Source organism: Trachurus trachurus (genome assembly GCF_905171665.1).
Source record: "Trachurus trachurus genome assembly, chromosome: 8".
NCBI lineage: Eukaryota > Metazoa > Chordata > Actinopteri > Carangiformes > Carangidae > Trachurus > Trachurus trachurus.
Window position 1 is genome coordinate 14,062,384 of NC_139905.1, and position 21,388 is coordinate 14,083,771.

The window sequence follows — 21,388 nt, forward strand, 5'->3', positions numbered from 1 at the left end:
AAAAATGTTGGACTTTCCCTTTAATGAGTGTTGCACATTAAACATTAAATGTTTATGCCATTGATTTATGATGTGAATTGTTAAATGGATATTTATCCATTTAACAATTCACATCATAAATCAATGGCTACATTCAACAAATCATGATGTTTAGCAAGTTGTCCATTTCTGAAGTGGCACACACACACACACACACACACACACATATATATATATATATATACACACACACACACACACACACACACCTCTTCTGCCCGTGTTACGTCACGCGGGTACAAGGAGCGCAAAGCAGCGGTGCGGCTCGCGCTCACTCAGCCACTAGTGCCAACAACACTCACACACACAGATAATAACGTAAAACCCTACCTACTTTATTTTTTGACGTTTTTTTTTATTTTTAATAAGAGCGTTTACTGTGAGACGCAGTGAAGTTGCGTGCAGCGGGACAGACAGAGGACTTGTTTCCGCAGCTGAACAGGCGGTAATTTATTTTGAAAGTTGGATTACAGCGGAGCTACTTGAGCTGAGAGCTGAGAGGAGATACTGGCTGCCAGATGCTGCTCAGAAGATGAGCAGCAGTGAAGTGGTGACTGGAGGAAATCAGCAGAATCCCGGGCTGTCAACGGTAATTTGCTTTTTATTTATTTTATCTACTTTAATGATTTGTCCACATGTGCCTCAGATGAGCCCGTATAAAAAAAAAAACACAATTTGTCAGCAAGAGTTTAAATCTTCACAGATGCACACACATCGAGAAAAATGACTTTCTAGTTATATGATATATTTGTTTTTGTGCAAAGTGACATTTATTGGACTTTACACGATTTATACGAACTCATTGTGGACCACAGACACACGCAGCCTACCGACCATCGTGGGGTTTCGCTCGGTCCTGCATGTTGAGACATAGTTGGATTCTCTGGAAATGTTTGCGGGGATTCCAGCAACAGCCAGTGTCACTTATCGCTCCTGCTCCAAAGCCGTGTTATCTTAGTAAATCATCCTGGGATCTTGCCTTTGGTTTGCTGCCCGGTGCTGTCAAACAACCCACACGCGTGGTTTTAAGTGAATTGGATGTGAATGCATGTGCTGTTTTTTCTTTTTAAATATCACAGATTATTTTTCTTCTTCTTCATAGTTTTACTGTTTGTTTGTCTCAGCAATCAAATCAAGAGTAAATCATTTCTGCACCACTGCTTAGATTGTTTGGATTATTAGATTAGTTATGAATGAAGGCTACAGTATGCAATACAGAATGCTAGACCCACATTTTACTCTGTGCAGCCTAATTAAGACATAAGAATGCTGTTGCTTAATTAGGAGCAAAAATGAAACAGGCTATAACTGGAGAGGACACAATACCTCCATGTGCAATATAATATAATATAATATAATATAGGCTTAGTATAATATAATGTAATATAATTATCATGATAAAAATTAAAAATGCTTTTAATTTTAATTTGATCCTGTAAATGCTGTATATCAGAAAAACTGTGTATAATCATGTACCAGGCAGAATCAATAGCGATTGTCTGCGTGCATATATATACATGAGGATTTAATTGTTCGGGGAGCTGATGGTCCAGGAGTGATTGTGATCCTAATTAGACCCACCTGGGCAGTTTCATGTAAGTGAGAGAACAACAGGCGGACCCTCCGTCCCCCGAGTGTCTAGTCTTGTATTCCGCTGCACGCCGTGGCTAATGAATGTGCCTATTGTTAGGTAAACACCTCTCACACATAACTGAACAAACATATTCATTATTACCGTGGCACATCTGTTGCAGGGATGTAAGAGATGCACCCTGTGCGCCCTACAGGTACACTCCATGAATGAGCGATGCCTGGCTGTACTGCGTGTTGTCTTTGGTGGCAATCTGCAAACATTAGCGAGCGACACAGGTGCTTCAATGCATGCAAAATACACATTAGTGCAGTTTCTTTATGCATGAAGTCGGCCCCTCTGCTTTCTAAGTGCTGCCACAATCAGCCGCCTTCAGTGTCTTCACAGCCGCCACTTCCATTATGTATGTGGCAGGAAGATGCTGAACGATAAGCAAAGGGTCAGGGGGGGGTTGGGTGCGTTAACAGGTTACATTTGACCCTCATATGCATGCGGCATGAATGGAAAAGGCTCGCCGGCTCAAATGACTGAGACTGTGATCGTCCCTCAAGGGGTGAGATCTGAAAGCGGTGAGTGCTTTCTGATCCTTTCACCCCCACCTCCTCCCCTCCCACCCCAGTACTGTATGTCTGTACTTTACTTTGCGCCATATGAGTCTGTTCAGCTCCGTGATCCTGAGTTCTGTCAAACATGGGCTTCCCCCTGCTGTTTCATTGGCTTTGTCATTGTTGGATGAGGATTAGATTATAAGAACTCATGTGACAATGGACGGATTACACCTCTCTCCTTCTTCTCTCTTTGTAAGTATAATTTCGTGGCTTGATCCAAACAGCATCAGCTTCATCTCAGCTGCTATTCTCCCTTTGAGGCTTTGAGTGTACTTATGTGGTCAGAAACCAGGGCTTATTCTTATAGTTTTGCAAAAACATACCATTCTTTTTAAATGGTCTCCTTTGATGTTATATTATGCTGTAAACCGCTACCCACTCTGAGTTATGGCGTGTTACAGAATCACGCTTTGCCTAGGTGTCAGCACTAAGTCACAGAGTTGAGTAATAACAGATGGTCACAGCTGACTTATATGCATGTCAGCCCAGATGACAGGTCAGATCATCTGTCTTTATTAGTCAGTCAGCCTTGAAGACATGTAATTCAGGACTAGGAGAGAGTGTATGAAAAATTAAACCAAGTGCTGCTTTATGAAGTGAGCATTGTCTTTATTATGTAACTGTGTTGCAAAGGAAATTAATTTAGCATGAAGAGGGGGAAAAAAGATCCTCTTCTGCTCTCCCAAAACAAAAATTATCCACTTATCCTTTCTGACCCTTTCTTTCTTCCTCTAATAATAATAATGAGACGTTGGTGTCCTTGTGCTTATGTTCAAGCTGCAGTCTGATCCAAGTCATACACACGTATATCACAGCTCTGTCTGCAAAGCACTTTTGGGGTTTTCCTCATCCACAAGATGTTTGTTTCGCCCTGTGCATCTTTGATCTGTAACTTGCTGAGTCGAGTGTTGGAAACTGAGAGGAGCCATGCTGCCTGCAAACACTCGGCTCTCTGTCTGTGGTAACTGCGGCTGCATGGGGAAATGATGGTGAAGACGCTCAGTTCTGAATAAATCAGAGACGGGGGAGGGCATGTGACAGAGATCAATTGACTCCTCTGGACTCAAGTGTGCCGTATGTCTTCACAGTTGTCAGATGCATTGTGTTGAGCCTAATACCAATTGCTTTGACCTTTTTATTTATGTTTTGTGGGATTTAACGCAGAAAAAAAAGCAACAATCGGAAAAAATAAATAAATAACCAGAACTTATTCCTGCAGATAAATCCCTTTGTGTTAATTGGAACCAAGTAATTATGAACAGACAACATAAACTACTACTACTAATGAAAATAACTGTATACATTTTTAAAAAATACAGGCAAAACTGTGTAACTATAGAGGAGACAAAAGGTAAAGTATCTGCAGCCATTAACCACTCACCCTGAACACTTATCTGTATCTCAGTGCACACTGCTGTCTGCATATCATGCATCAAAGATAAAAATGTTCTCACGAACCATTCGAAGATGCATTTGGTTGGCCCATGATGATATGTCGCGATAGGTAATTGAGGAGAGGTAAACAGAAGAAACATTTGATGCCTGAGAAAGGAAGAGGCAGGACAGCCTCATGCACAGCTGCTTCTTGTGGTTTCCTGAATATCAGCCATGTACCATATCAGCCTTCTACCAAGATGAGTGCGAGAGCGTGGGAGGTAGGGAGCGTTGCGTATATGGTTTGCTGTGCTGCCCTCCGTTTCAATCTTTGGCTTTAGTGCAGGGACACATCAGCCTGAAGTGCAGAGAGACAGACAGACGAACAGAGAATATGTAAACAAAAGAGACAGAACTAAAGAGAGAGAGAAGTGACCAGAAGATCCTCAGCTGGACGACGGGTCTGTGGTGGCGCAAGTGGACAGGTGTGAGGGTGGGGGCGGGGGAGTGTAGGTGTCAGCACCCATCAAGTGACCACGTAGCCGACGTCTCCACGTCCTGTGAGCTGCCAGCACTGCCAGCACCGGTTCAAGTGACCCCCCCCCTCGCCTCCCCTCCCCACCAACCCCCTACACGACGGATCCAGGGGGGGAGCTAAGAATAGCATCCACTACAAAGAGCTGTCACTCTGGATTGTAACAGAGCGGCGATAAGGGTCTGTCTGGATAACGCCGCTGGGCTCCACTTAGCGCTGTGTGCCATCCAACTCATAACACCTACACACACAGACGCACAAACTCAAGCTTGCATGGATGAAAACAAAAAAATCTCAGGTGATCAAATAATCTTTCAATCAGAATCAGGCATCTCTTGGGTGTATAATAATAATAATAATAACAAATAAACAGACCTTGCGATGTATCCCCACTTAGTTCAGTTTGGGTTACTTCTAAATAAAAATGCAATTAGGAGCTGAGGGAGACACACAGGCAAGTAAACACATCTAGTTTCCCCCCCTCGGGCAGTTGGAGCATTGATACAATGATACAAATTATTTCCATTTGTTTTATGAATAACAATTCAGCAATGTGAACATCATCATGCTCCAGAAATACACTGGGGCCTTTTTTCTTCCTGCATTGCAGAGAAGGTGAGAGAAGGGTTTTATATAACTCAAGTGAAATGTTCTAAAATAAAGAAACTGACCATGAGGATATCAAAGAGACAAATAAATCCAATTTATAAAAAAAAGTTTAAAAATGACTTCAAACATATCGTGTAGATGCTCAGTGTTTTAAATGCACAACTTGAACGGGAAGGATCAGAACCGATCCCTTTCCTGTCCGCGGCAGGAAACATCGACTGCTTATTGAATAGACATCGACTCCTATGTGGCTTTGAGCCACCGTGTGATGGGTGATATTGCTCTCCAACTTTCAGGCATGTGCTGGGTTAAACGGATAAGTTGAGTGTTTATTAAATCTCCTCAAGTACACCCCGACAACGTGCCAGTAGCAGAACAACTGTCAGCTCCTTTAACGACCTCTTTAACCTCCTTGAAACAAGCTCTTTACCTCTGGAGGAAAATCTAATTACGCGTTTGTTGCTTTTTTTTTCTTCTTCCTCTTCTTCAAAGCAATAAATAGGTGAACTTGCTATAGCAACAGAAAAACTGCTGGTAAAGATACAGCACAGAGTTTGGCTAAGTGAGTGATTTTTTTTAAAAGGATGTTCACGCACGATGAAAATGGCAAAACATATTATCGTCGCTTCGTTTTGTTTTGTCGTTTGTTGTGGCTGCCCTATGATTTTTTCTCCACACAGGCCGCAGTGCTTTCCTTTCCTCGTGCGCACTTTAACGTCTTCCCCCTTTCTCTGCCCATCTGTGTCCTGATGTGGCTCTGGGGTCTCTGTGTAGCGTCTGTTGCCTTTTCCTACGTGTCCTCCTCCTCCGCTCAGTACCAGAACCAGAATCAGATATGAAGTGCAGCACATTCCATCATCACTGTGGTCTGGGCGGCCGCCAACAATCTTACCTTCCTGCCCCCGAGAATAAATCCAGACAATGTTTTGATGTTGCCTGCTCTGCAGCGGGAAAACGGTGAGATTAATCAATCTGACATGCAAAAAGAGCCCTCCGCGAGGTGGACAGGCTGAATTGTTTATGCAGCAGCGTGGCTTGAAAGGGATCGGCTGAGGTCAACATAAAGGAGCTTAAACGTGTCCTTTTAAAAATAATTTGTTTTATATATAGATACATAGATTTTAAATATAGATATTTGTGCTTTTGTTAGTGTGTCCTCCACAGCCAGAAAACATTGCGTCACTCCTTTTTCCACTTTCACACACACAGTGAACATAAGAAACCTATTAGAATATGGTAAATAAAGCAAAACCAGAGATGCAGTTCTCTGCAGAGACCCGATGCATCGTTTCATTCTTAGTTCACCAAGAGCTTCGCTATTTCAGCCTCACAGCACGAAGCGTCACCACATTCCCTCTGGGTATCAGCCAGAAACTGAAACACTTAAATTGCATCCTTCCTGTCTTCACCCAGTAGGATCCACAAGGGGATACTGCATGTGCATGAGGTCCGAAGAGCGAAAGTCTGACTGTTGGAGACGCTGTTGGTACTGTAAGGAAGGCAGAGAGATTATTTCATCCATTATTTTAAATCGATGCCTGTTGGCTGATAATGCCTGTGTCACTGGCAATGGCTCATCCTGTTTACTCGTTGTGGAGAACAGGTTTCAGAAGAAATTTTCCATTAAATCAAATAAATCACAACAATATGTTGCATGCGCACAAAAATAGTTCAGACGTCTACACATCCAACCTCAGAGAGAGAGAGAGAGAGAGAAACCTTAAGGCGTCAGTGACATTTTACACTCCGGAGTCTGTGTTGCTGACTTTTACACTGAAATGTTTTATTTTAAATGTTATGAATGAGATGAGGTGGAGAGGGGGGTGTGATTTGTTGTGACATCACAAAGTTAAACTAGCTATCACAACTCATTTGAGGGCTCAGCTTCTTTTGTGGACTCGGATCTTTAATAATATCACAGAACTTACCCCTGACATATAATCAGTGTTGGGACTAACGTGCTATTAAGTAATGCGTTACAGTAACTACGTTACGTTTGCGGTAACAAGCACTGTAACTAATTACTTTGTCAAAATCAGTAATGCGTTTATCATTACTGCGATTTAAACAGGCTCGTTACTCGTTACTTCACGTGCACAACTCAGGACTAGTTTCCGTGGTGGACGTGAAGTGGATGTGACGCAGCGACGTGCAAGTAAATGAATGAAAACAACAATGGCGGCAGTCGACGACAGTCCAGAGGGGTGTTGCGAAGCCAGTTTAGTGGGTTAGCGAGGTATGTTGAGTCTAAAGCCAGGCTCTCCTGTACTACAAAGGTGGCTCTCTTTTAACTCGGCTAGATCACCATGGTAACTTATGCTTAGCTCATAACCTGGTCCCGACCGGTTATATTCAGAGTTTCATCCTAAAATCGGCTATAAAAGCGCATCTGTTTCACTATTTAACTCATTTTCAGTTGGTGTCACCTTTACTTTGAAAGTCCAGTGGAGCTGGATCAGAATGGAGCGTTTGTACGTTGGGAGAGATCGCGCTGATCCGCTGCTGTTGACTTTGTCTCTGAGCGTCTCCGCCTACAGTTGTTCAGCTGAGGGAATACGCTGCTCACCTGTTGAGCCGAGCGTCAGGAGCTCATTATATATTAAACTATAGCCTATATAATTTACTTTTATATACATTCACCGCTGAAAGAAGTTGTGTGCACGCAGCAGGACAGATTATCGGATGGATAATCGGTAAAGTTAATAATTTCATTGAATAAAATAAATAAATAAATAAATAATAAAATAAAGTTACTTTCCCTAGTAACTAGTTACCTTGAAAGTAACGAGTAAATTAATGTAACTGAGTTACTTTTAAAAGAAGTAACTAGTAACTGTAACTAAGTTACTAATTTAAAGTGACTTTCCCAACACTGCATATAATCACACAAAGACATGGAAATCTCATTGTATAATTTATGGAACCTTTGTAACAGCAGCGATTGTGGCATGTGTTTTTTTTTTTTGTCTTTTGATTATGATATATTTAGCTTGAATTACAAAGAAACCGAAACTGTATTTTTGAGGTTAATGTTAAACTTGAAAGTTTAGGAGTGGGAGAGTAGAACCACCAGTCCTTTTGATATCTGATCTAGACAGATTATAATTTAGAGCTCCATCGCATATGTTCATACTTAACCTTAGGTCTTAGGGGCTCTGGTAAATAACTAGAAAGCCAGCCAGCCTATTAAATTCAATCAGAGATGATGTGTTGTGGGATGGACGGAGATATGCAGCTTTCTATACTCAGGAGGTCATGGCTGGAATTATCCAAGGTCTCCGATAAGTCATGCTGGCCTGAGAGAAGTCCGTGAGTTGCGATGATGGAGACACATCGCTTGTGCTGTCTTGGCCTTAGATGAATCACACAATCAGACGTTAATGTGGCTTATATGATTATTCTCTAATGATCAACCTACACACCCAAGTGCTGTCTGAGCAGGGGCCACGTGAGCACAAGTCTTCTGGGGGGTCACTGCTGGTCAAGTTGTGGATCGGATTTGACAGTTTAGAGAGATGGCAGTTGTCCTCATGCTAAGCCTACAACTCACTCAGCTGAGGGGGAGTTAACCTGCCAGTCCTGTGGGAGGTAAATTCCTCTTTAGTGTGCGCGGAGACATTTCCACGCAAGGTGGAGACTGGAGCAAAAAGATTTATCACGGGAGAATCAATACAAGCAGAGGTGCGGTGAAGGATTTGAAAGGATAAAAGAACACAACAAGGTTTTGCTTTTCTCTGAACTGCTTTGTAAACCCTGGAGGAGGTAACAGTATTGAGCCATTTTCTGTTTGTTCGCATCCACACTGGTGAGGCACTAAAAATACCCCCTCCTCCCTCGCAACGTGTGTGGGTCAAAGGTCAAGTATAGCTCCCTTTGCTCCCCAACACAGCCTATTATCACAGTACACAGCACAAACAACAGTTGTTGTATCTCGACGACTGCTCAACTGGAAAACTATATTGCAACCATGCCTTTGCCATGGCCTCTGGGTCGCATGCCGTCCACTTGACAACTTTTAATGATCTGTAAATTCTGGTCCACCGCTCATTTTTTTAAAGGGAAGAGTTGTTGTTCTGATTATGTTTACTATTCTCTCTCTATTCTTTACTAATCTCTTATTCTTCATCCAGCAACAATAAACTTTATTTTAACACACTTTTTTGATAAGGTTAAGGTTCTTTAAGGACTCATAGAAATAAAAAACAAATAGTTATTGATAATATCAATCATAAAACATTTAAAAAAATCATAGTAGCAGATGAAGTGCATTGCTTTCAGATTACAGTGGTTTTAACATAAGGATTAAATTAAGATAATAACCCCAGGATCAGATCAGATATCAGAGATGTCCTAAATGATTATTTTTCTCCTGATTAATCTACAATTTTTTCGATTAGTCAAACGATTAACTTTTCAACTAATCTAGCGATTGTCTTTTGGTTGACGATTATTAATTTACAAAAACACTGTGGTACACCATCGGTATTCATGCACATGCAGTGGCATTCATGCACATTATCAGGTGTATGATAAGATGATCTGACGAAGTAAACATTCTGTGTGTGTGTGTGTGTGACTGTGACACATCTCCAAGTCATAGCCGCCAACTAGCCACACAGTGTGCTGCTCGAGGGGAGAAAGTATGCCAGGCTTCTTGTTTCTGTATGTTTTTGTATGTGTCTTAGGTCTACTAAATTCCAACTGTAATTTTCTCCCTCTATATACTGTACAGTATATTTATCTATTTGAGCACCTGCCCCCCCCAAAGGTCTCTGCAACGTTCCTGCTGAGCTTCTTATGTCGTCAACTAGGGCTGGGCGATAAAACGATAACGATATATATCACGATATAACTTTACTCAATAGCAATATGAAACGTGGTCGATAGAAAGTCGATAGTTTTCATTCATTCATGTTTTTGACAGAAAACACAAACAGCCAATTAAAACGAGAGTTGCGCCGCACTGGACCAATGGCTGAACCAGCAGGTTAGGTTGACACAGCACAGGAGGACATTCAAGACAACACAACAACATGTGGTAATGTTTGGGCTGCTACAGCCCTGCGCGTCAGCAGCGGGACATGCGGGGGGGGGGGGGGGGGGGGGAAGAGAGAGGATGAGTGTTGCCTCGAAAGAAAAAATGAAGGAGAACTTGGACGAGTGACTGTGAAAGGACGCGTGGTACGTCATGTTTACATTAACCCCGAGATACAGTACTGTAAACAACGCTAAACTTTAACCACGGAGACACCAGGCAGTCGGAGCGGCTCGCCGTCACACATCAAAGGGAGCGCAGTCACGGTGTGGCCGCTCTGCTGCTGCTGATGTTGTGTTCACACTGACAGACGCACCTCAACTGTGCCGACCTAAACACTGGCCACTGGCGAAGCAAGCGCTAACAGCGGCGGTTACTCTTCCTTTTTCTTTTTCAGCCGGGTTTATGCTGAGAATGATCGCTAATTAGACGGACCACGTCAGGTCCGGGTTTTAATTTGCACGTCCGTTTATAACTGTAGCAGCAGCAGAGAGATGGAGCAGCTCCTGTATGAAGAGTGTGGCTCTGACCTAACTCCTGTCTGATGTAATGTTAAAGAACGCCTGCCCTGAACAGTGGAGTGATAATGTCTGTAAAAGTCCCAGACTGTTATACTGTATATCAGCACTCATGGAATGTCTCCTGTCCAATCAAATTACTGTTGTATAAATATATATACCAGTTTTATTTATCTGAAACTACTCATTGCTTTTATTATATGTTCATCATTACATCTGCATGTTCAGTTTTTTTTTATCAGAAAATAAATATTTAAATAAAAAATAACCTTCTGATATCTTCAAATCTCACTTGTGTGTATAATGGAACATTTAGGCTTGACAAAAATAGTGACTTGAGTCATATCGTAATATATATCGATATCGACTGATATGAAAAAGATTATCGTGATAGGATTTTTTCTCATATCGCCCAGCCCTATCGACGTCAACTCATCGGGTGTGTCGACACATGCAGACTTCGCAGCAAAAAGTTACACTGGAGGACTGACAGCATGTGCCAGTAATGCAGTGCAGTCCCCATGACGGACTCATGCAAAAAAAAAAAAAAAGCATGTTGCTGTGCTCTCCAGCCGGTTCACCTGCTACAGGTACGGTCACCTGTAGCTGACCGAGCTGTCAGAGGAGCTCTGCTGTAATGTCTCTTAGCCTGGTGTTTAGCTGCACTTTGTACAAAAGGAGTTCAACATGTGAAGATCTAACCTCCATCTGAGCACCGACAGCTGAGCTGAACTCAGTAGATCTGGCGCTGCACAGCTGTAGCAGCATGTGTGTTTTATAACGGCAAGAAGAGGAAGAAAAAAAAAGCACATCGTTGATCGTCTTCTCACACAGGAGCCTAGTCACATACAGTACATTCAATAGAGCACTATAATCTTATCAGTTAATGGTTATTAATCAGTTAACGAGCATCCACTTCTGTTTGTGAACGTTAACGTCTGCTGTGTGTGTTTACGTAAATTGCGTAATCGACGGTATGTTGTACGTGTCGACGTATTTACATAACCGACCTAATCGATTAAGTCGATTAATCGGGACAGCCCTAGATATTAGTATATTAAAGCCTAGGATTAGCAAATCCTGGGATTAGATTCATAATGCAAACCCCACAAAAATAAAGCTCTCACACACAGAAAAGGCCACATCAAAGAAATATGTGAAACCTTCACTATTAATTAGTGCTCATGAAAAGGGTTGTGAGTATTTGTTATAGTTGTTGCATCCAACAGAGCTTCAGATCATCGCTTGGCCTGTAGACCTCAACCAGAAAAATGAGCCCAAATTCCACGAAAAATGATGAAACCACAGAAGGAGTCTTGGCTTACTCCTCATCCGGCTTTGGAAAAATGACTTTTCAAGTAGATGTGAGCTGTCCGTAGTGGCGGGAGGAACACATGTGAATTTTGATACAAGATGCTGTATATTTTCCCTGTAACTGTAGAGTGAGCGCAGTTGATGCATGATGAATGCAACACACAGTATCCACAGGAGTGGAGGCTGTTTTCCCACCATGGGGAGACGTGGTGCAACGTGTCTTCACCGAGAGGAATACTCACAATAACGTGCGTGTGAGGACTGGAGAACTTAGCTTTATAGACATGAGAATATAAAAGATGTAGAAGTATGGTACATCTGGAAGAAGGAGCATTGTTTCACTCGTGTAAGAAGAAAAGAGCACATTATATCACATTAAATATAGAATAACATTCACACGCTGCTGTTAATGAGACCCTGAGTGAGTAAAAAGTACTTAATGTGGAAAACATTCAACAATCCACACTCATAATTCTGCCAGAATTTCAGCCTTGTATGGTTTTAAAAAGGTTAACACGTTTATTAAAACCTCCAGCTCCCATATATCCTCCGGTGGTTGCAGTACTTCTGCACCGCTACTACGGCATGCAAATTGGTCCAAAAAACTTTTGTGTTTATGTCTGCCTTAAAATGTCAAAATTGCACACCAATGAAGTAGTCGATAAAATAAAAAATATCAATATTATGTATATGACACATTCAAAATTGGTGTATTCACAAAGTCTTAATATGGATGTCAAAATCTGTGCTCCATATGCTGGTGCTGTGACAGGTGAACCGTTTACTGTTTGGCCCTGGACTGAAATGAGTTACAGACGGTGTCAGACTAATATCTTCCATTGGAGCGTTTCTCGTCTGGGCTACACCTTTCTCTTAGGTTTTCAGTGGCGGTGATTGTCGTAGGCAGACGAAAAACAACATGTCCTCTTGCGTCACCGACGGCTGATGTCAGTGTGTTTTTGACCCCGCGGAGGGGAGGGGGGCATGGGACACAGGCCTCCACTCATACTGTGTACACAGTGGGAGACATTGACCTCCATCCACATTTAACACACATTCACACACACACATACACACACACACTCCCTGCTGGCATAAGAACACAGGGAAACACCCATGAGGTTGAGTTTAAGTTTAGGTGACTGCAACTTTTTTTTGCTTAATACAAAACCGAGCTCCGTCCAGACCAACACACCTGAAAACGCACACGTGACGCATTCAAGTGCAACGAGCACGCGTGAGGCGGTGTAAACAGGAAACAGCTTGTCCATCTGCAGATATACAGCAGAACACAGCAAACGAGGAGCAGTTGTAGTGTCGTTTTCCTGCACCTTCTTTGTTCATTTCCTCAAGTCCTCAAGTGTAACATGAGGGTTCAACATGTGATTGGTGTGGATCTTCTGGCAAAAGGAACAGCGAGATGAAGACAGATCAACTTTTTTAGCAGCTTTTACAACACCCCAGATAGTTTCTGATGAATTAATTTCTGATAAATAATTTAAAGTTAGATCTCAATCAAAATCATAATTTTACACAAGCTAACAAGCTAATGCGTAGCAGGCGTTTACAGTGTTTGTTTCCAAATCGGCACATATGCAAAGCTGCAGGTATTTTGTCTGCAGGATGAGGTAATGACACGTTTTCATCAAGGTCAAAGAAAATTTTACTCAAAACCAAATATGGATAGAGAGAAAACCATCTAGACCAAAAAAGATTCACGTACAGTCATTAATCTCTTATACTACACAGATAACTCATTTTATAGCAGCAGGACTTTCTGTTGGATATCAAATCTGAGACCTCAGTCCTTCTGAGGCCTGAGTAATGTCAGTCCCACCCACCCACCTGTCTGTAGCCGATTGTCCCGTCGGCTTCATCTTTCCTGAGTGGTGATTCATGCTGTCACCTTGGCTGTGCAGCTCTTTCCTGTCGAACCTCATCTCCTCCCGCCTTAAAGAGCTGCCATTTTCCGTGCTCCCGACCCTCCGCTGAGCCGCGTTGTCAGAAACTAAACATATCAAATATTCATTACGTGCTTACACACGGCTGCTATGGAGTATTATTCGTGCTCTCTATGGAACCGTGTTCAACTGCTGAGGGTCTTTCCAACGCTCAGAACAACCTCGTACAACATCCGCCCAGCGGCTCCCTCTCGGGCTTTATCTCATCTGCAAATATGGGAACAAGTGGAAGACAAACTCAAACGCTCATTCAATCTCTTTGTGTCAGGTTATCATCACTACAAAGAGTAGCTTTTCTTTCGAGAAGTTGTAAAGTAGACAGAATGTTGCCTTAAGTTATTCCCTTTAAATCCCTCTGATATTCTTCCTCCTAGTTCTTCTTGTTACAATGTGGGATTAGTTTGGTTCAGTTCATGCTTAGCAGGGAGTGGGCGTAGTCACTGAGGGGTCTTCATAAGAGTAGAAATGCAAAAACACGTGTGTAAGTGTGCAAGTGTGCGTGCATTTACTTGTGTACTCATCTGTTTTCTGCCTAATTAGTCTCTGTTTGCTGATTACATTACCTGCATTACACATCCACCTGAACGTTTCTAACAGGCGTGCTTTTGTGGGTGAAAATGACTACAGCTGTGCCACAGCTGTATTATACTATATGCATGGATTGCAGTTATATTCCTGGGAACAGCAGTTAATCTGGGGATCAGGTGGGTCATAAATATTAACATTGTGATTAACAGAAGATTTGTTGCAGGTGCATGAAATAATATATTTTGTACGAGGAAAATATTAATTACTTTCTCTAAAATGGGAGAAGACATTTCAAGCCTCATATTTTGTCAGGCATGAGTGAGATTCAGTTGGGACTGCTGGACTAGTAATGATTTATTTTGAGCTGCAGCCAAAGTTTCTATGAGATTTTAAATTGTTTGTCTTCAAGTGAAGTAGCAGAGCCATTCACAGTTTCAGCTTGAATGGATTTAAAATGACAAACTGTCTCCAGGCTGGAAAAACCTGCTGCTGTTTTCATTCCACCAAAACTGGACACCTTTCACTTTGAGCAAATATTTGCTCATTTAAAATCAGCTTGATTCAATGTAACGTGTTAGGATATCACCGTGTCTCACCATGAAATAAACTGGGAAGGTTTCTAAATAGTGGTTAAGATGGGTGGTGCACCGATTAATCATGCACATGTGCAGATTCAAATGACATCAGAGCCAACGTACACATAGTTTCTGTGCAGACTTTAATCTGTTTACACACTCACATTATGGGGACCTATTATCATTTAGGGACAATTGTGAAAAAGCAGTTTTTATAACTCTTACAATGAGGTTAAAGTAAGGCTGAGGTTAGATTAAGGTTAGACTTGGGTTTATATGGAATTACTTTTGTATCAAATCAATCCAAACCAAAACCTCTTCAATGTCAAACAGAAGTAAGAGCTTGAGAAAGAATAAAACTTAATTTAAGAGAGAAAAAAACTCACTGAACCAAAAAACTGTAATCTCAAAAGCAAAGTGTATAACTTAATTAATTATTTTGACCAAGTTCCTGAGCACTGAGCTGTCAATCAAAAACCCATAAGCCAATGGGAACAACACACCCCTGAAAAGGCCTGCCCAGCTGAGAGGTTTGTGTCAGAACTGCAAACAAAAGCTCAGGGAGCGCAAAGGAGAGAGAGGTGGCAGCGCAACAGCAAGAGCAAAATGAAGCAAATCGAACTGTATATACAATTACAATATATTTGTAATTTGTTATACATTTTGTGAACATTTTTAGTTTAACATTTAAGAGGTTTTGTTTGGATTGATTTGATACAAAAGTAATTCCATAGGTTTAGGTGTGTTGTGGTTAAGATTAGAGAAAGTCCCCAGGAAATGAATGTAGGTCAATGTAATCTCCCCTGAAGCCATGGTTTGTTAAAACAAGCCTCGAGGACATCACTACAGATTCTGTAATGCACTTGGTTTGGGATTAATTGATGTAATAATTGTTAGGTGCAGCACTGGTCCATACTATACAGTGACATTACTTTAACATACAGTACAGTGGCAGCACAGGAGCTCCCAGATAAAACGTATAGACTGTGGGCTCTGCATCTACTCTCAACTGTCATGACCTATTTTACATCTCTTGCTCTTCCTCCCTTGCTCACTCTGCTGCTCACTGTTGTGTGACATGTTAATATCCCTTCTTTTGTTCTCATGAATGCCTGAAGATGATGATGCTGCACAGTGCATGTCAGTCCGCCTCGGTGACGAGAGGCAGGATGTGTTATTTTACAGTCTGTAAATCGCATCTCGCATCTCACAGACATGGGAAACAATAAGCCAATGCGTCTCGCCTGCCTAATTAAATAACTGAAAACAAACCAGGCCAGGAGCGTTCTGACGACGCACAGTCCACGTTCATGGATCGGCTCTCTGCTCCTGCTTTGTTACTGTATCTCACACTGATTCATGCTCACAGATTACATCTGTTCCTGCGACCCGGGCTGTTTGCGTGGTTAATTCCCCTATAAGTGGGGTCAGTTGCAACAAGTGAACCCATAGCTCTTCATGGGAGAATAAACGACACTCAAGGCCTGTTTGGCCATTTCTCTGCAGCTTATAGCAGAATAAAAGCATTAACATAGAACAGCTGCCTATATCACACTGTGCTCTGTGCTCTTTTAAGATTAGACATTGATACTGTACACCCTTTTGCTCTCTTGTTTTGCTAACAAGCAACTGGAGCATCTTGGCTACGTGTGAAAAAACAAACGAGACACCGATTGGTGGAATTATTTTTGGAGCTTCAGACAGCAGCACTCAAGGCAAAGTTTACACAATGATGGCTTAGACTCAGAGCATCCACTACCATTCAGCCGCAAGTACAGTATGTGTTTGTGTGGTGGTTGAGAGGTGAGCAAGAGAGAGAGTGGCAGGGCATAATGTGTATATAACTGAGAAGATGGAGTGGCAGATAAGTCCCTTTGCTTTCGGTGCCAAGTGGTTGTAAGGAATTGAGTTCATTTAGATTAAGGATGATACAGATGCTAAGGAGGGGTAATGGAGTGAGATGAAATAACACAGGGGCAGGAGCAGTGGGAGCAGACAAATCACTTCTATTTACTTTATGTTGCACAGTGTCAAGTACTGGCTCAGTTTCTTATCCAACGTTAATACAGTACAAATACTTTCAGCTCATGATATTCCGCTTTTTTCGCCTGGGATAACACACGCACACACACACACACTACACTAATATCTCAAAAATCTTTGCTGCAGCCTGGAGGTTAGGAAGCAACCAGCCAGCAAAATGAAAAGATTTCACAACCTTTTCCTGGGAATTAAAAGATAACACTGCTGTTATTTTATTTTATCTTTTTATTCTTAAGAAGAACAAATCCCACAGAAAACACCTGAGCTAACAAAGGATTCATTCTGTTAATACAAAACCAAAAAAATGTCACACAACAAAGCCACAATAAAACGTAATTGCTTCTGGTTAACATCTACATTTCACCACTTATGGTAATGTTAATAGCTCTCAGCATGTGTTAATTCTGAGTCACACTCAATATAAAAACACTTAATGATTTTAACACACTATAATGTAAGAATTATTTGTTAAAAAATTATAAATTCTTCCATTCCAACTATTTTTATCATCACAGCCACATTTACTACAATAACCTCCAGCTGGAGAAATACATAAAAATTGCCGACAACTACTTGAGTATATAACAAGCCACCCATTAAATGTTAATAGCCTGCACACAAAGGCTAAATAATAGATCTTAAAGTGACCTGCGTGCTCCGTGACATCCGCCTGACATAGAGCTACTCTATAGAGAAAGAAATCAAGTAAACATCACACTGAGGTTACACAGGCAGCACTCGTGTGTGGGATAAATGAACTGTGCGGTCTCAGTCTCTTCGGGATATCAGATAGATAATGATAAAAAACATGAAGACAATACCAGGCTTGTAGTCGCCGTTACAGCAGCAGATTCAACCAATATCAAGCTCATAAGTGCTTTTATGTACTGACCATCGCCCCTGTAGGGATCATCATCTTAAGTACAGTATGATGTTGCTTCTCTGCTGCACAGGAGGAGATGTGGTGGTGATGACTCGAGGGTTGGTGGAGGCGAGAGCAGCAACTAGTTTGAGTTTGAAAATGAAAATGCAGAAGACTGTTTCAGCTGTGTTGACCCTGATCTCCACCTGATCTGATGCTGCTGTCAGTCATGAATGCTGAGCAGCATTGCAGGTCCAAATGTCATACACATCCAAGTCCAGGGTTAATTCAAGTCTGTGTATCTATCTCTAGCAGCAAATGAGCTTATACAGCGTGACCTCCTCACCTTGTAAATGATGTATTTTTTCTTCCTCTTTGCAGGGTTCAACTGCCTGCCTAAATAAGGTTTTAAAAGATTGTGCTTAACTATGTATGGGGTCTACTGTGCAGTGCGGCTTTTTTTTTTTTTGCCAATGTGTATGACAAAGCTCCAAGTGTTTGATAAATTCCAGGCTGATGGCGGAGTGACAGAACAGTGTAGAGGAGATCAGGGAGGGGATTACTAGGCATAAACATCGCCTGCCAGCATCCATAAGAGCTGAACGCACAATGGAGCCATGTGGATACAACACAGAGGAGACGTGGTGAGAGGAATCACCTCGTCGCTTTCATAATTCAGCAGGTCTATTTGGAGTCACCTCATAAACATTAAACATCGCAGAGGGCTTTGCAGGAGAGGTCTGGATGAACTGCTCGGCTGCACCTATGTGTGTATGTTAAACACGTTACAAACACCTCTCACTAAGTTTTATCGAAACACTGAAGGCAAGACGCAGCCTGTCCCTTTGACATGTCCCTCTCCTCTCGCCTTATCTCTTTATCTGTGTTCCTTCTATCGTTTGTTTTGCCATGGAGCTTCATTGCTCATTTCCTTATATCTGTTTATTGTACTTCTCGCAATCTCTGCAGCAGATCGCACAGTACACAGACACTTGGTTTATCAGCAGAGATCTCATTAGTACAAGAATGAGTGGTCGCCAATCTCGCCGTCCAGTTTCCTCATGTCTCTTAAAAGTGTTGACTGTGGCTCTTTGAAGTTATCATGTGGTCTGATAACAGTGTTTGTTTGTCAAACAGCGACTCATGTCCCTGAACTCCAGGCCTTATCGGGGACAAGTGAAGTTGTGCAGTGTCACAGCATCACAAGAAAAAACCCCTGATAGTCACATTTAACGGGAATGAGATGTTCCTCCTCCTTTTATTCCAATTCCCAACTTTTACCGTAATGAATCACCACTGCTGGAGCACAGTCACCAGTTTTTGGCTTCCATCGAGCCACATGAAAGGCTGTTGACACCACAGGCCGTGCAGCCTTCCCATACTGTGTTTTGGCACCGTTTATTGCTTTTAGTAAATGTCACAGTCAGAGCTGTTTTCTATTCGCAGACAGCTGAATCAGTGTGTTTGACTCGACATGCTAACTTGCAAGTGTGGACGGGTGAAATCGCTGCGTTCGCTTCATTCTCCGCTCACTCTGTTTATACCAGATCTCGGGCAAATTGGTACAAACGTCACACGGAGATTTATTACCGTGACACAGCAGTACTTTTGCCTCCAAAGAGATAACTCTTGAAATGCTTGAAATGCTTTTTGTAGAAATACAGTCACAGCTCACTGGTTTGCATTTTCGCCCCTGCTGAATTGCTTTAGCATCACTTGAATGGAGTTGTTGGGAGCTGAATTGGTTCAGCTTATATTTGTCCTCTTTTTTTTTATTCAAGTGGTTGCAGCATTATTGAAATGATACAGTTGCTTACTTGTTGGATGGCAAAGGCGGAAAAAGTATTGACATGCTTTATATCACTTATGTGAATGTTGGAAATCACTTTGAGCAAATATTGAAGCTGTTTTTATGTTTTGCCAACCAATGCCAGATAGCCAAATGTTAAACATTTTCCATGACTGTGAATTGGTGTTTGGAAAGCTGAGATGGCGCTAGCTGGTTAGCATGCTACCTTAAACAAAAGAAAAGAAATGACAGGCTCTGAAGCAAAACAAAAGTTAACATTAGTGTTATTTTCCACCTCTGGATGCTGCTCTCGAAGCTTAGCACTGAACTCACAACATTTCTTCTAGACTAGGGGGTAAATATTGCATTTCTACTGTTTAGTAAACAGCTGATCAAACTAACTCTAGCAATATAGCAATAGCAAAACTTACAAATAAATGCACATAAAGTAAAAATACTAGTATAAAAACCAGGTTCAGATTCTTGGCTTATTATTCTGGCTTATACTCACAGTGTTTCCACATGTGTAACCAGTGTTGCCAGCGGTTGCAGCCCTTGCTCAGGCCAGTTTCATGGCTGCTGAGATGCAAATTAGTGGGATCTGTACTTGGAGCTGTTTTGTTACCACAGAGGCAACGAGTGTGACACAGCGCTACAAACTGTACAAGCGATGCTGATATTTTCTCAAGGACTTTGTTCCTGCGTCTCTGTTCCAGTGATCAGTGAATATCACAAGTACATGAGCAGAGATACAGTATAAGTGTGTTCTTGACTGAAGTGCATACAGCCAGGCTGAGACCAGGGACAGTATCTACAGGATGGTGCTTCTGCTCTTTGCTGCATCTGGCATCACTGTTGTCATGAAACTGCTGTCTCAATGTCGGGTTCGCAATCTCAGTGCAACTAATCCGTGTTTATTTTGTTGTAAAAAAAAAAAGAAAGAAAAGGTGCGGCACAGTAGGCGCCCTCCTGTTATCCCGACGTGTGATTGGCTCATGATCCAATATAATCCTCTTGTTTAGCAGCAGTGTGCTTTGAGGAAATGGAAACTTTAACAGTTTTGTGATGAAGAGCACAGTGCTGGTTGAACCACAAAGCGTGTTCTTTTCATCCTAGGTGTTGGATTAGCAGGATTCTTGTGTGAATACCAAAATAGAGGGGAGGGATAAATGACCTGATAGGGAATTATTGCATGTATTCTATAAGGTGCAAAGTGTGTCATCAATGGTAGGTTTTCTAAAGCATTTTCCAATTGGCTCAAATTGGGTGTTAAACTCGTGAAACAAAACAACATGATACAATTGAAAGCCCACATGCATTTTTCTGTACAAAGAAAATAACAGTAATCCTTGACACCAAAATTGCACCACAAGACGCATTATTGTTAACAACATGTTCTCAAAGGTGCACTCAGGTTCAGTTGTCAAAATACACAGTCGGCTATGAAAAAGAGGGGGTGAAAATACAATTGTACAGCAAACAGAGAAATGCTTGTTGTAGAGCATAAAGCCCAGCCATCTGTCCTGATAGGTGGCTCAACAGAAAGAAGAAGTTGAATTAATTGTTTGTATTGAATATTTTTATGACTTTGCAACATTATTCAGTAGATTTTAGTAGATTTTTGCGACTTTTGCTCTAGTGATTGGGAATTAAAGAACAGACAATAACAACCTGGTAGCATTATAAAGAAATGACATGACACAAATAATCTGTAAATACATACTGAGGTTTCAGTGCTCTGTGGTGTATTTGTGATGCTTCACTGCATCGAAACTACCGCAAACCAAGTCTGGCATTTCAGCTGAAACACTGAATACACCAACAATGACATATTTACAGTAAGTGAATATCTTATTGGCCTGGCAGGGTTTGTTGTCTGTAATTAAAATAATCCAGTTAGGACTCATCCCTGCAGTAATGATCCCTAAATGTAAATCTTTACATTGGACAACAAAAAAAAAACAGTTTTAACTAAACTAGACATGCAGCAGAAACAATGTGGGAAGG

General features: G+C 41.7%; 1 protein-coding gene across 2 annotated transcripts in view; it reads left to right on the plus strand.

Moving 5' to 3' along the window:
- The first annotated feature begins 309 nt into the window (after positions 1 to 309).
- Positions 310 to 21,388, plus strand: part of gcgra (glucagon receptor a) — a 41,428-nt gene continuing 20,349 nt past the window's right edge. For both annotated transcript variants that reach the window (XM_083977814.1, XM_083977817.1), the window contains exon 1: positions 310 to 628. The gene's annotated coding sequence lies outside the window, so the exon portion shown is untranslated. The remainder of the gene's footprint in view (positions 629 to 21,388) is intronic.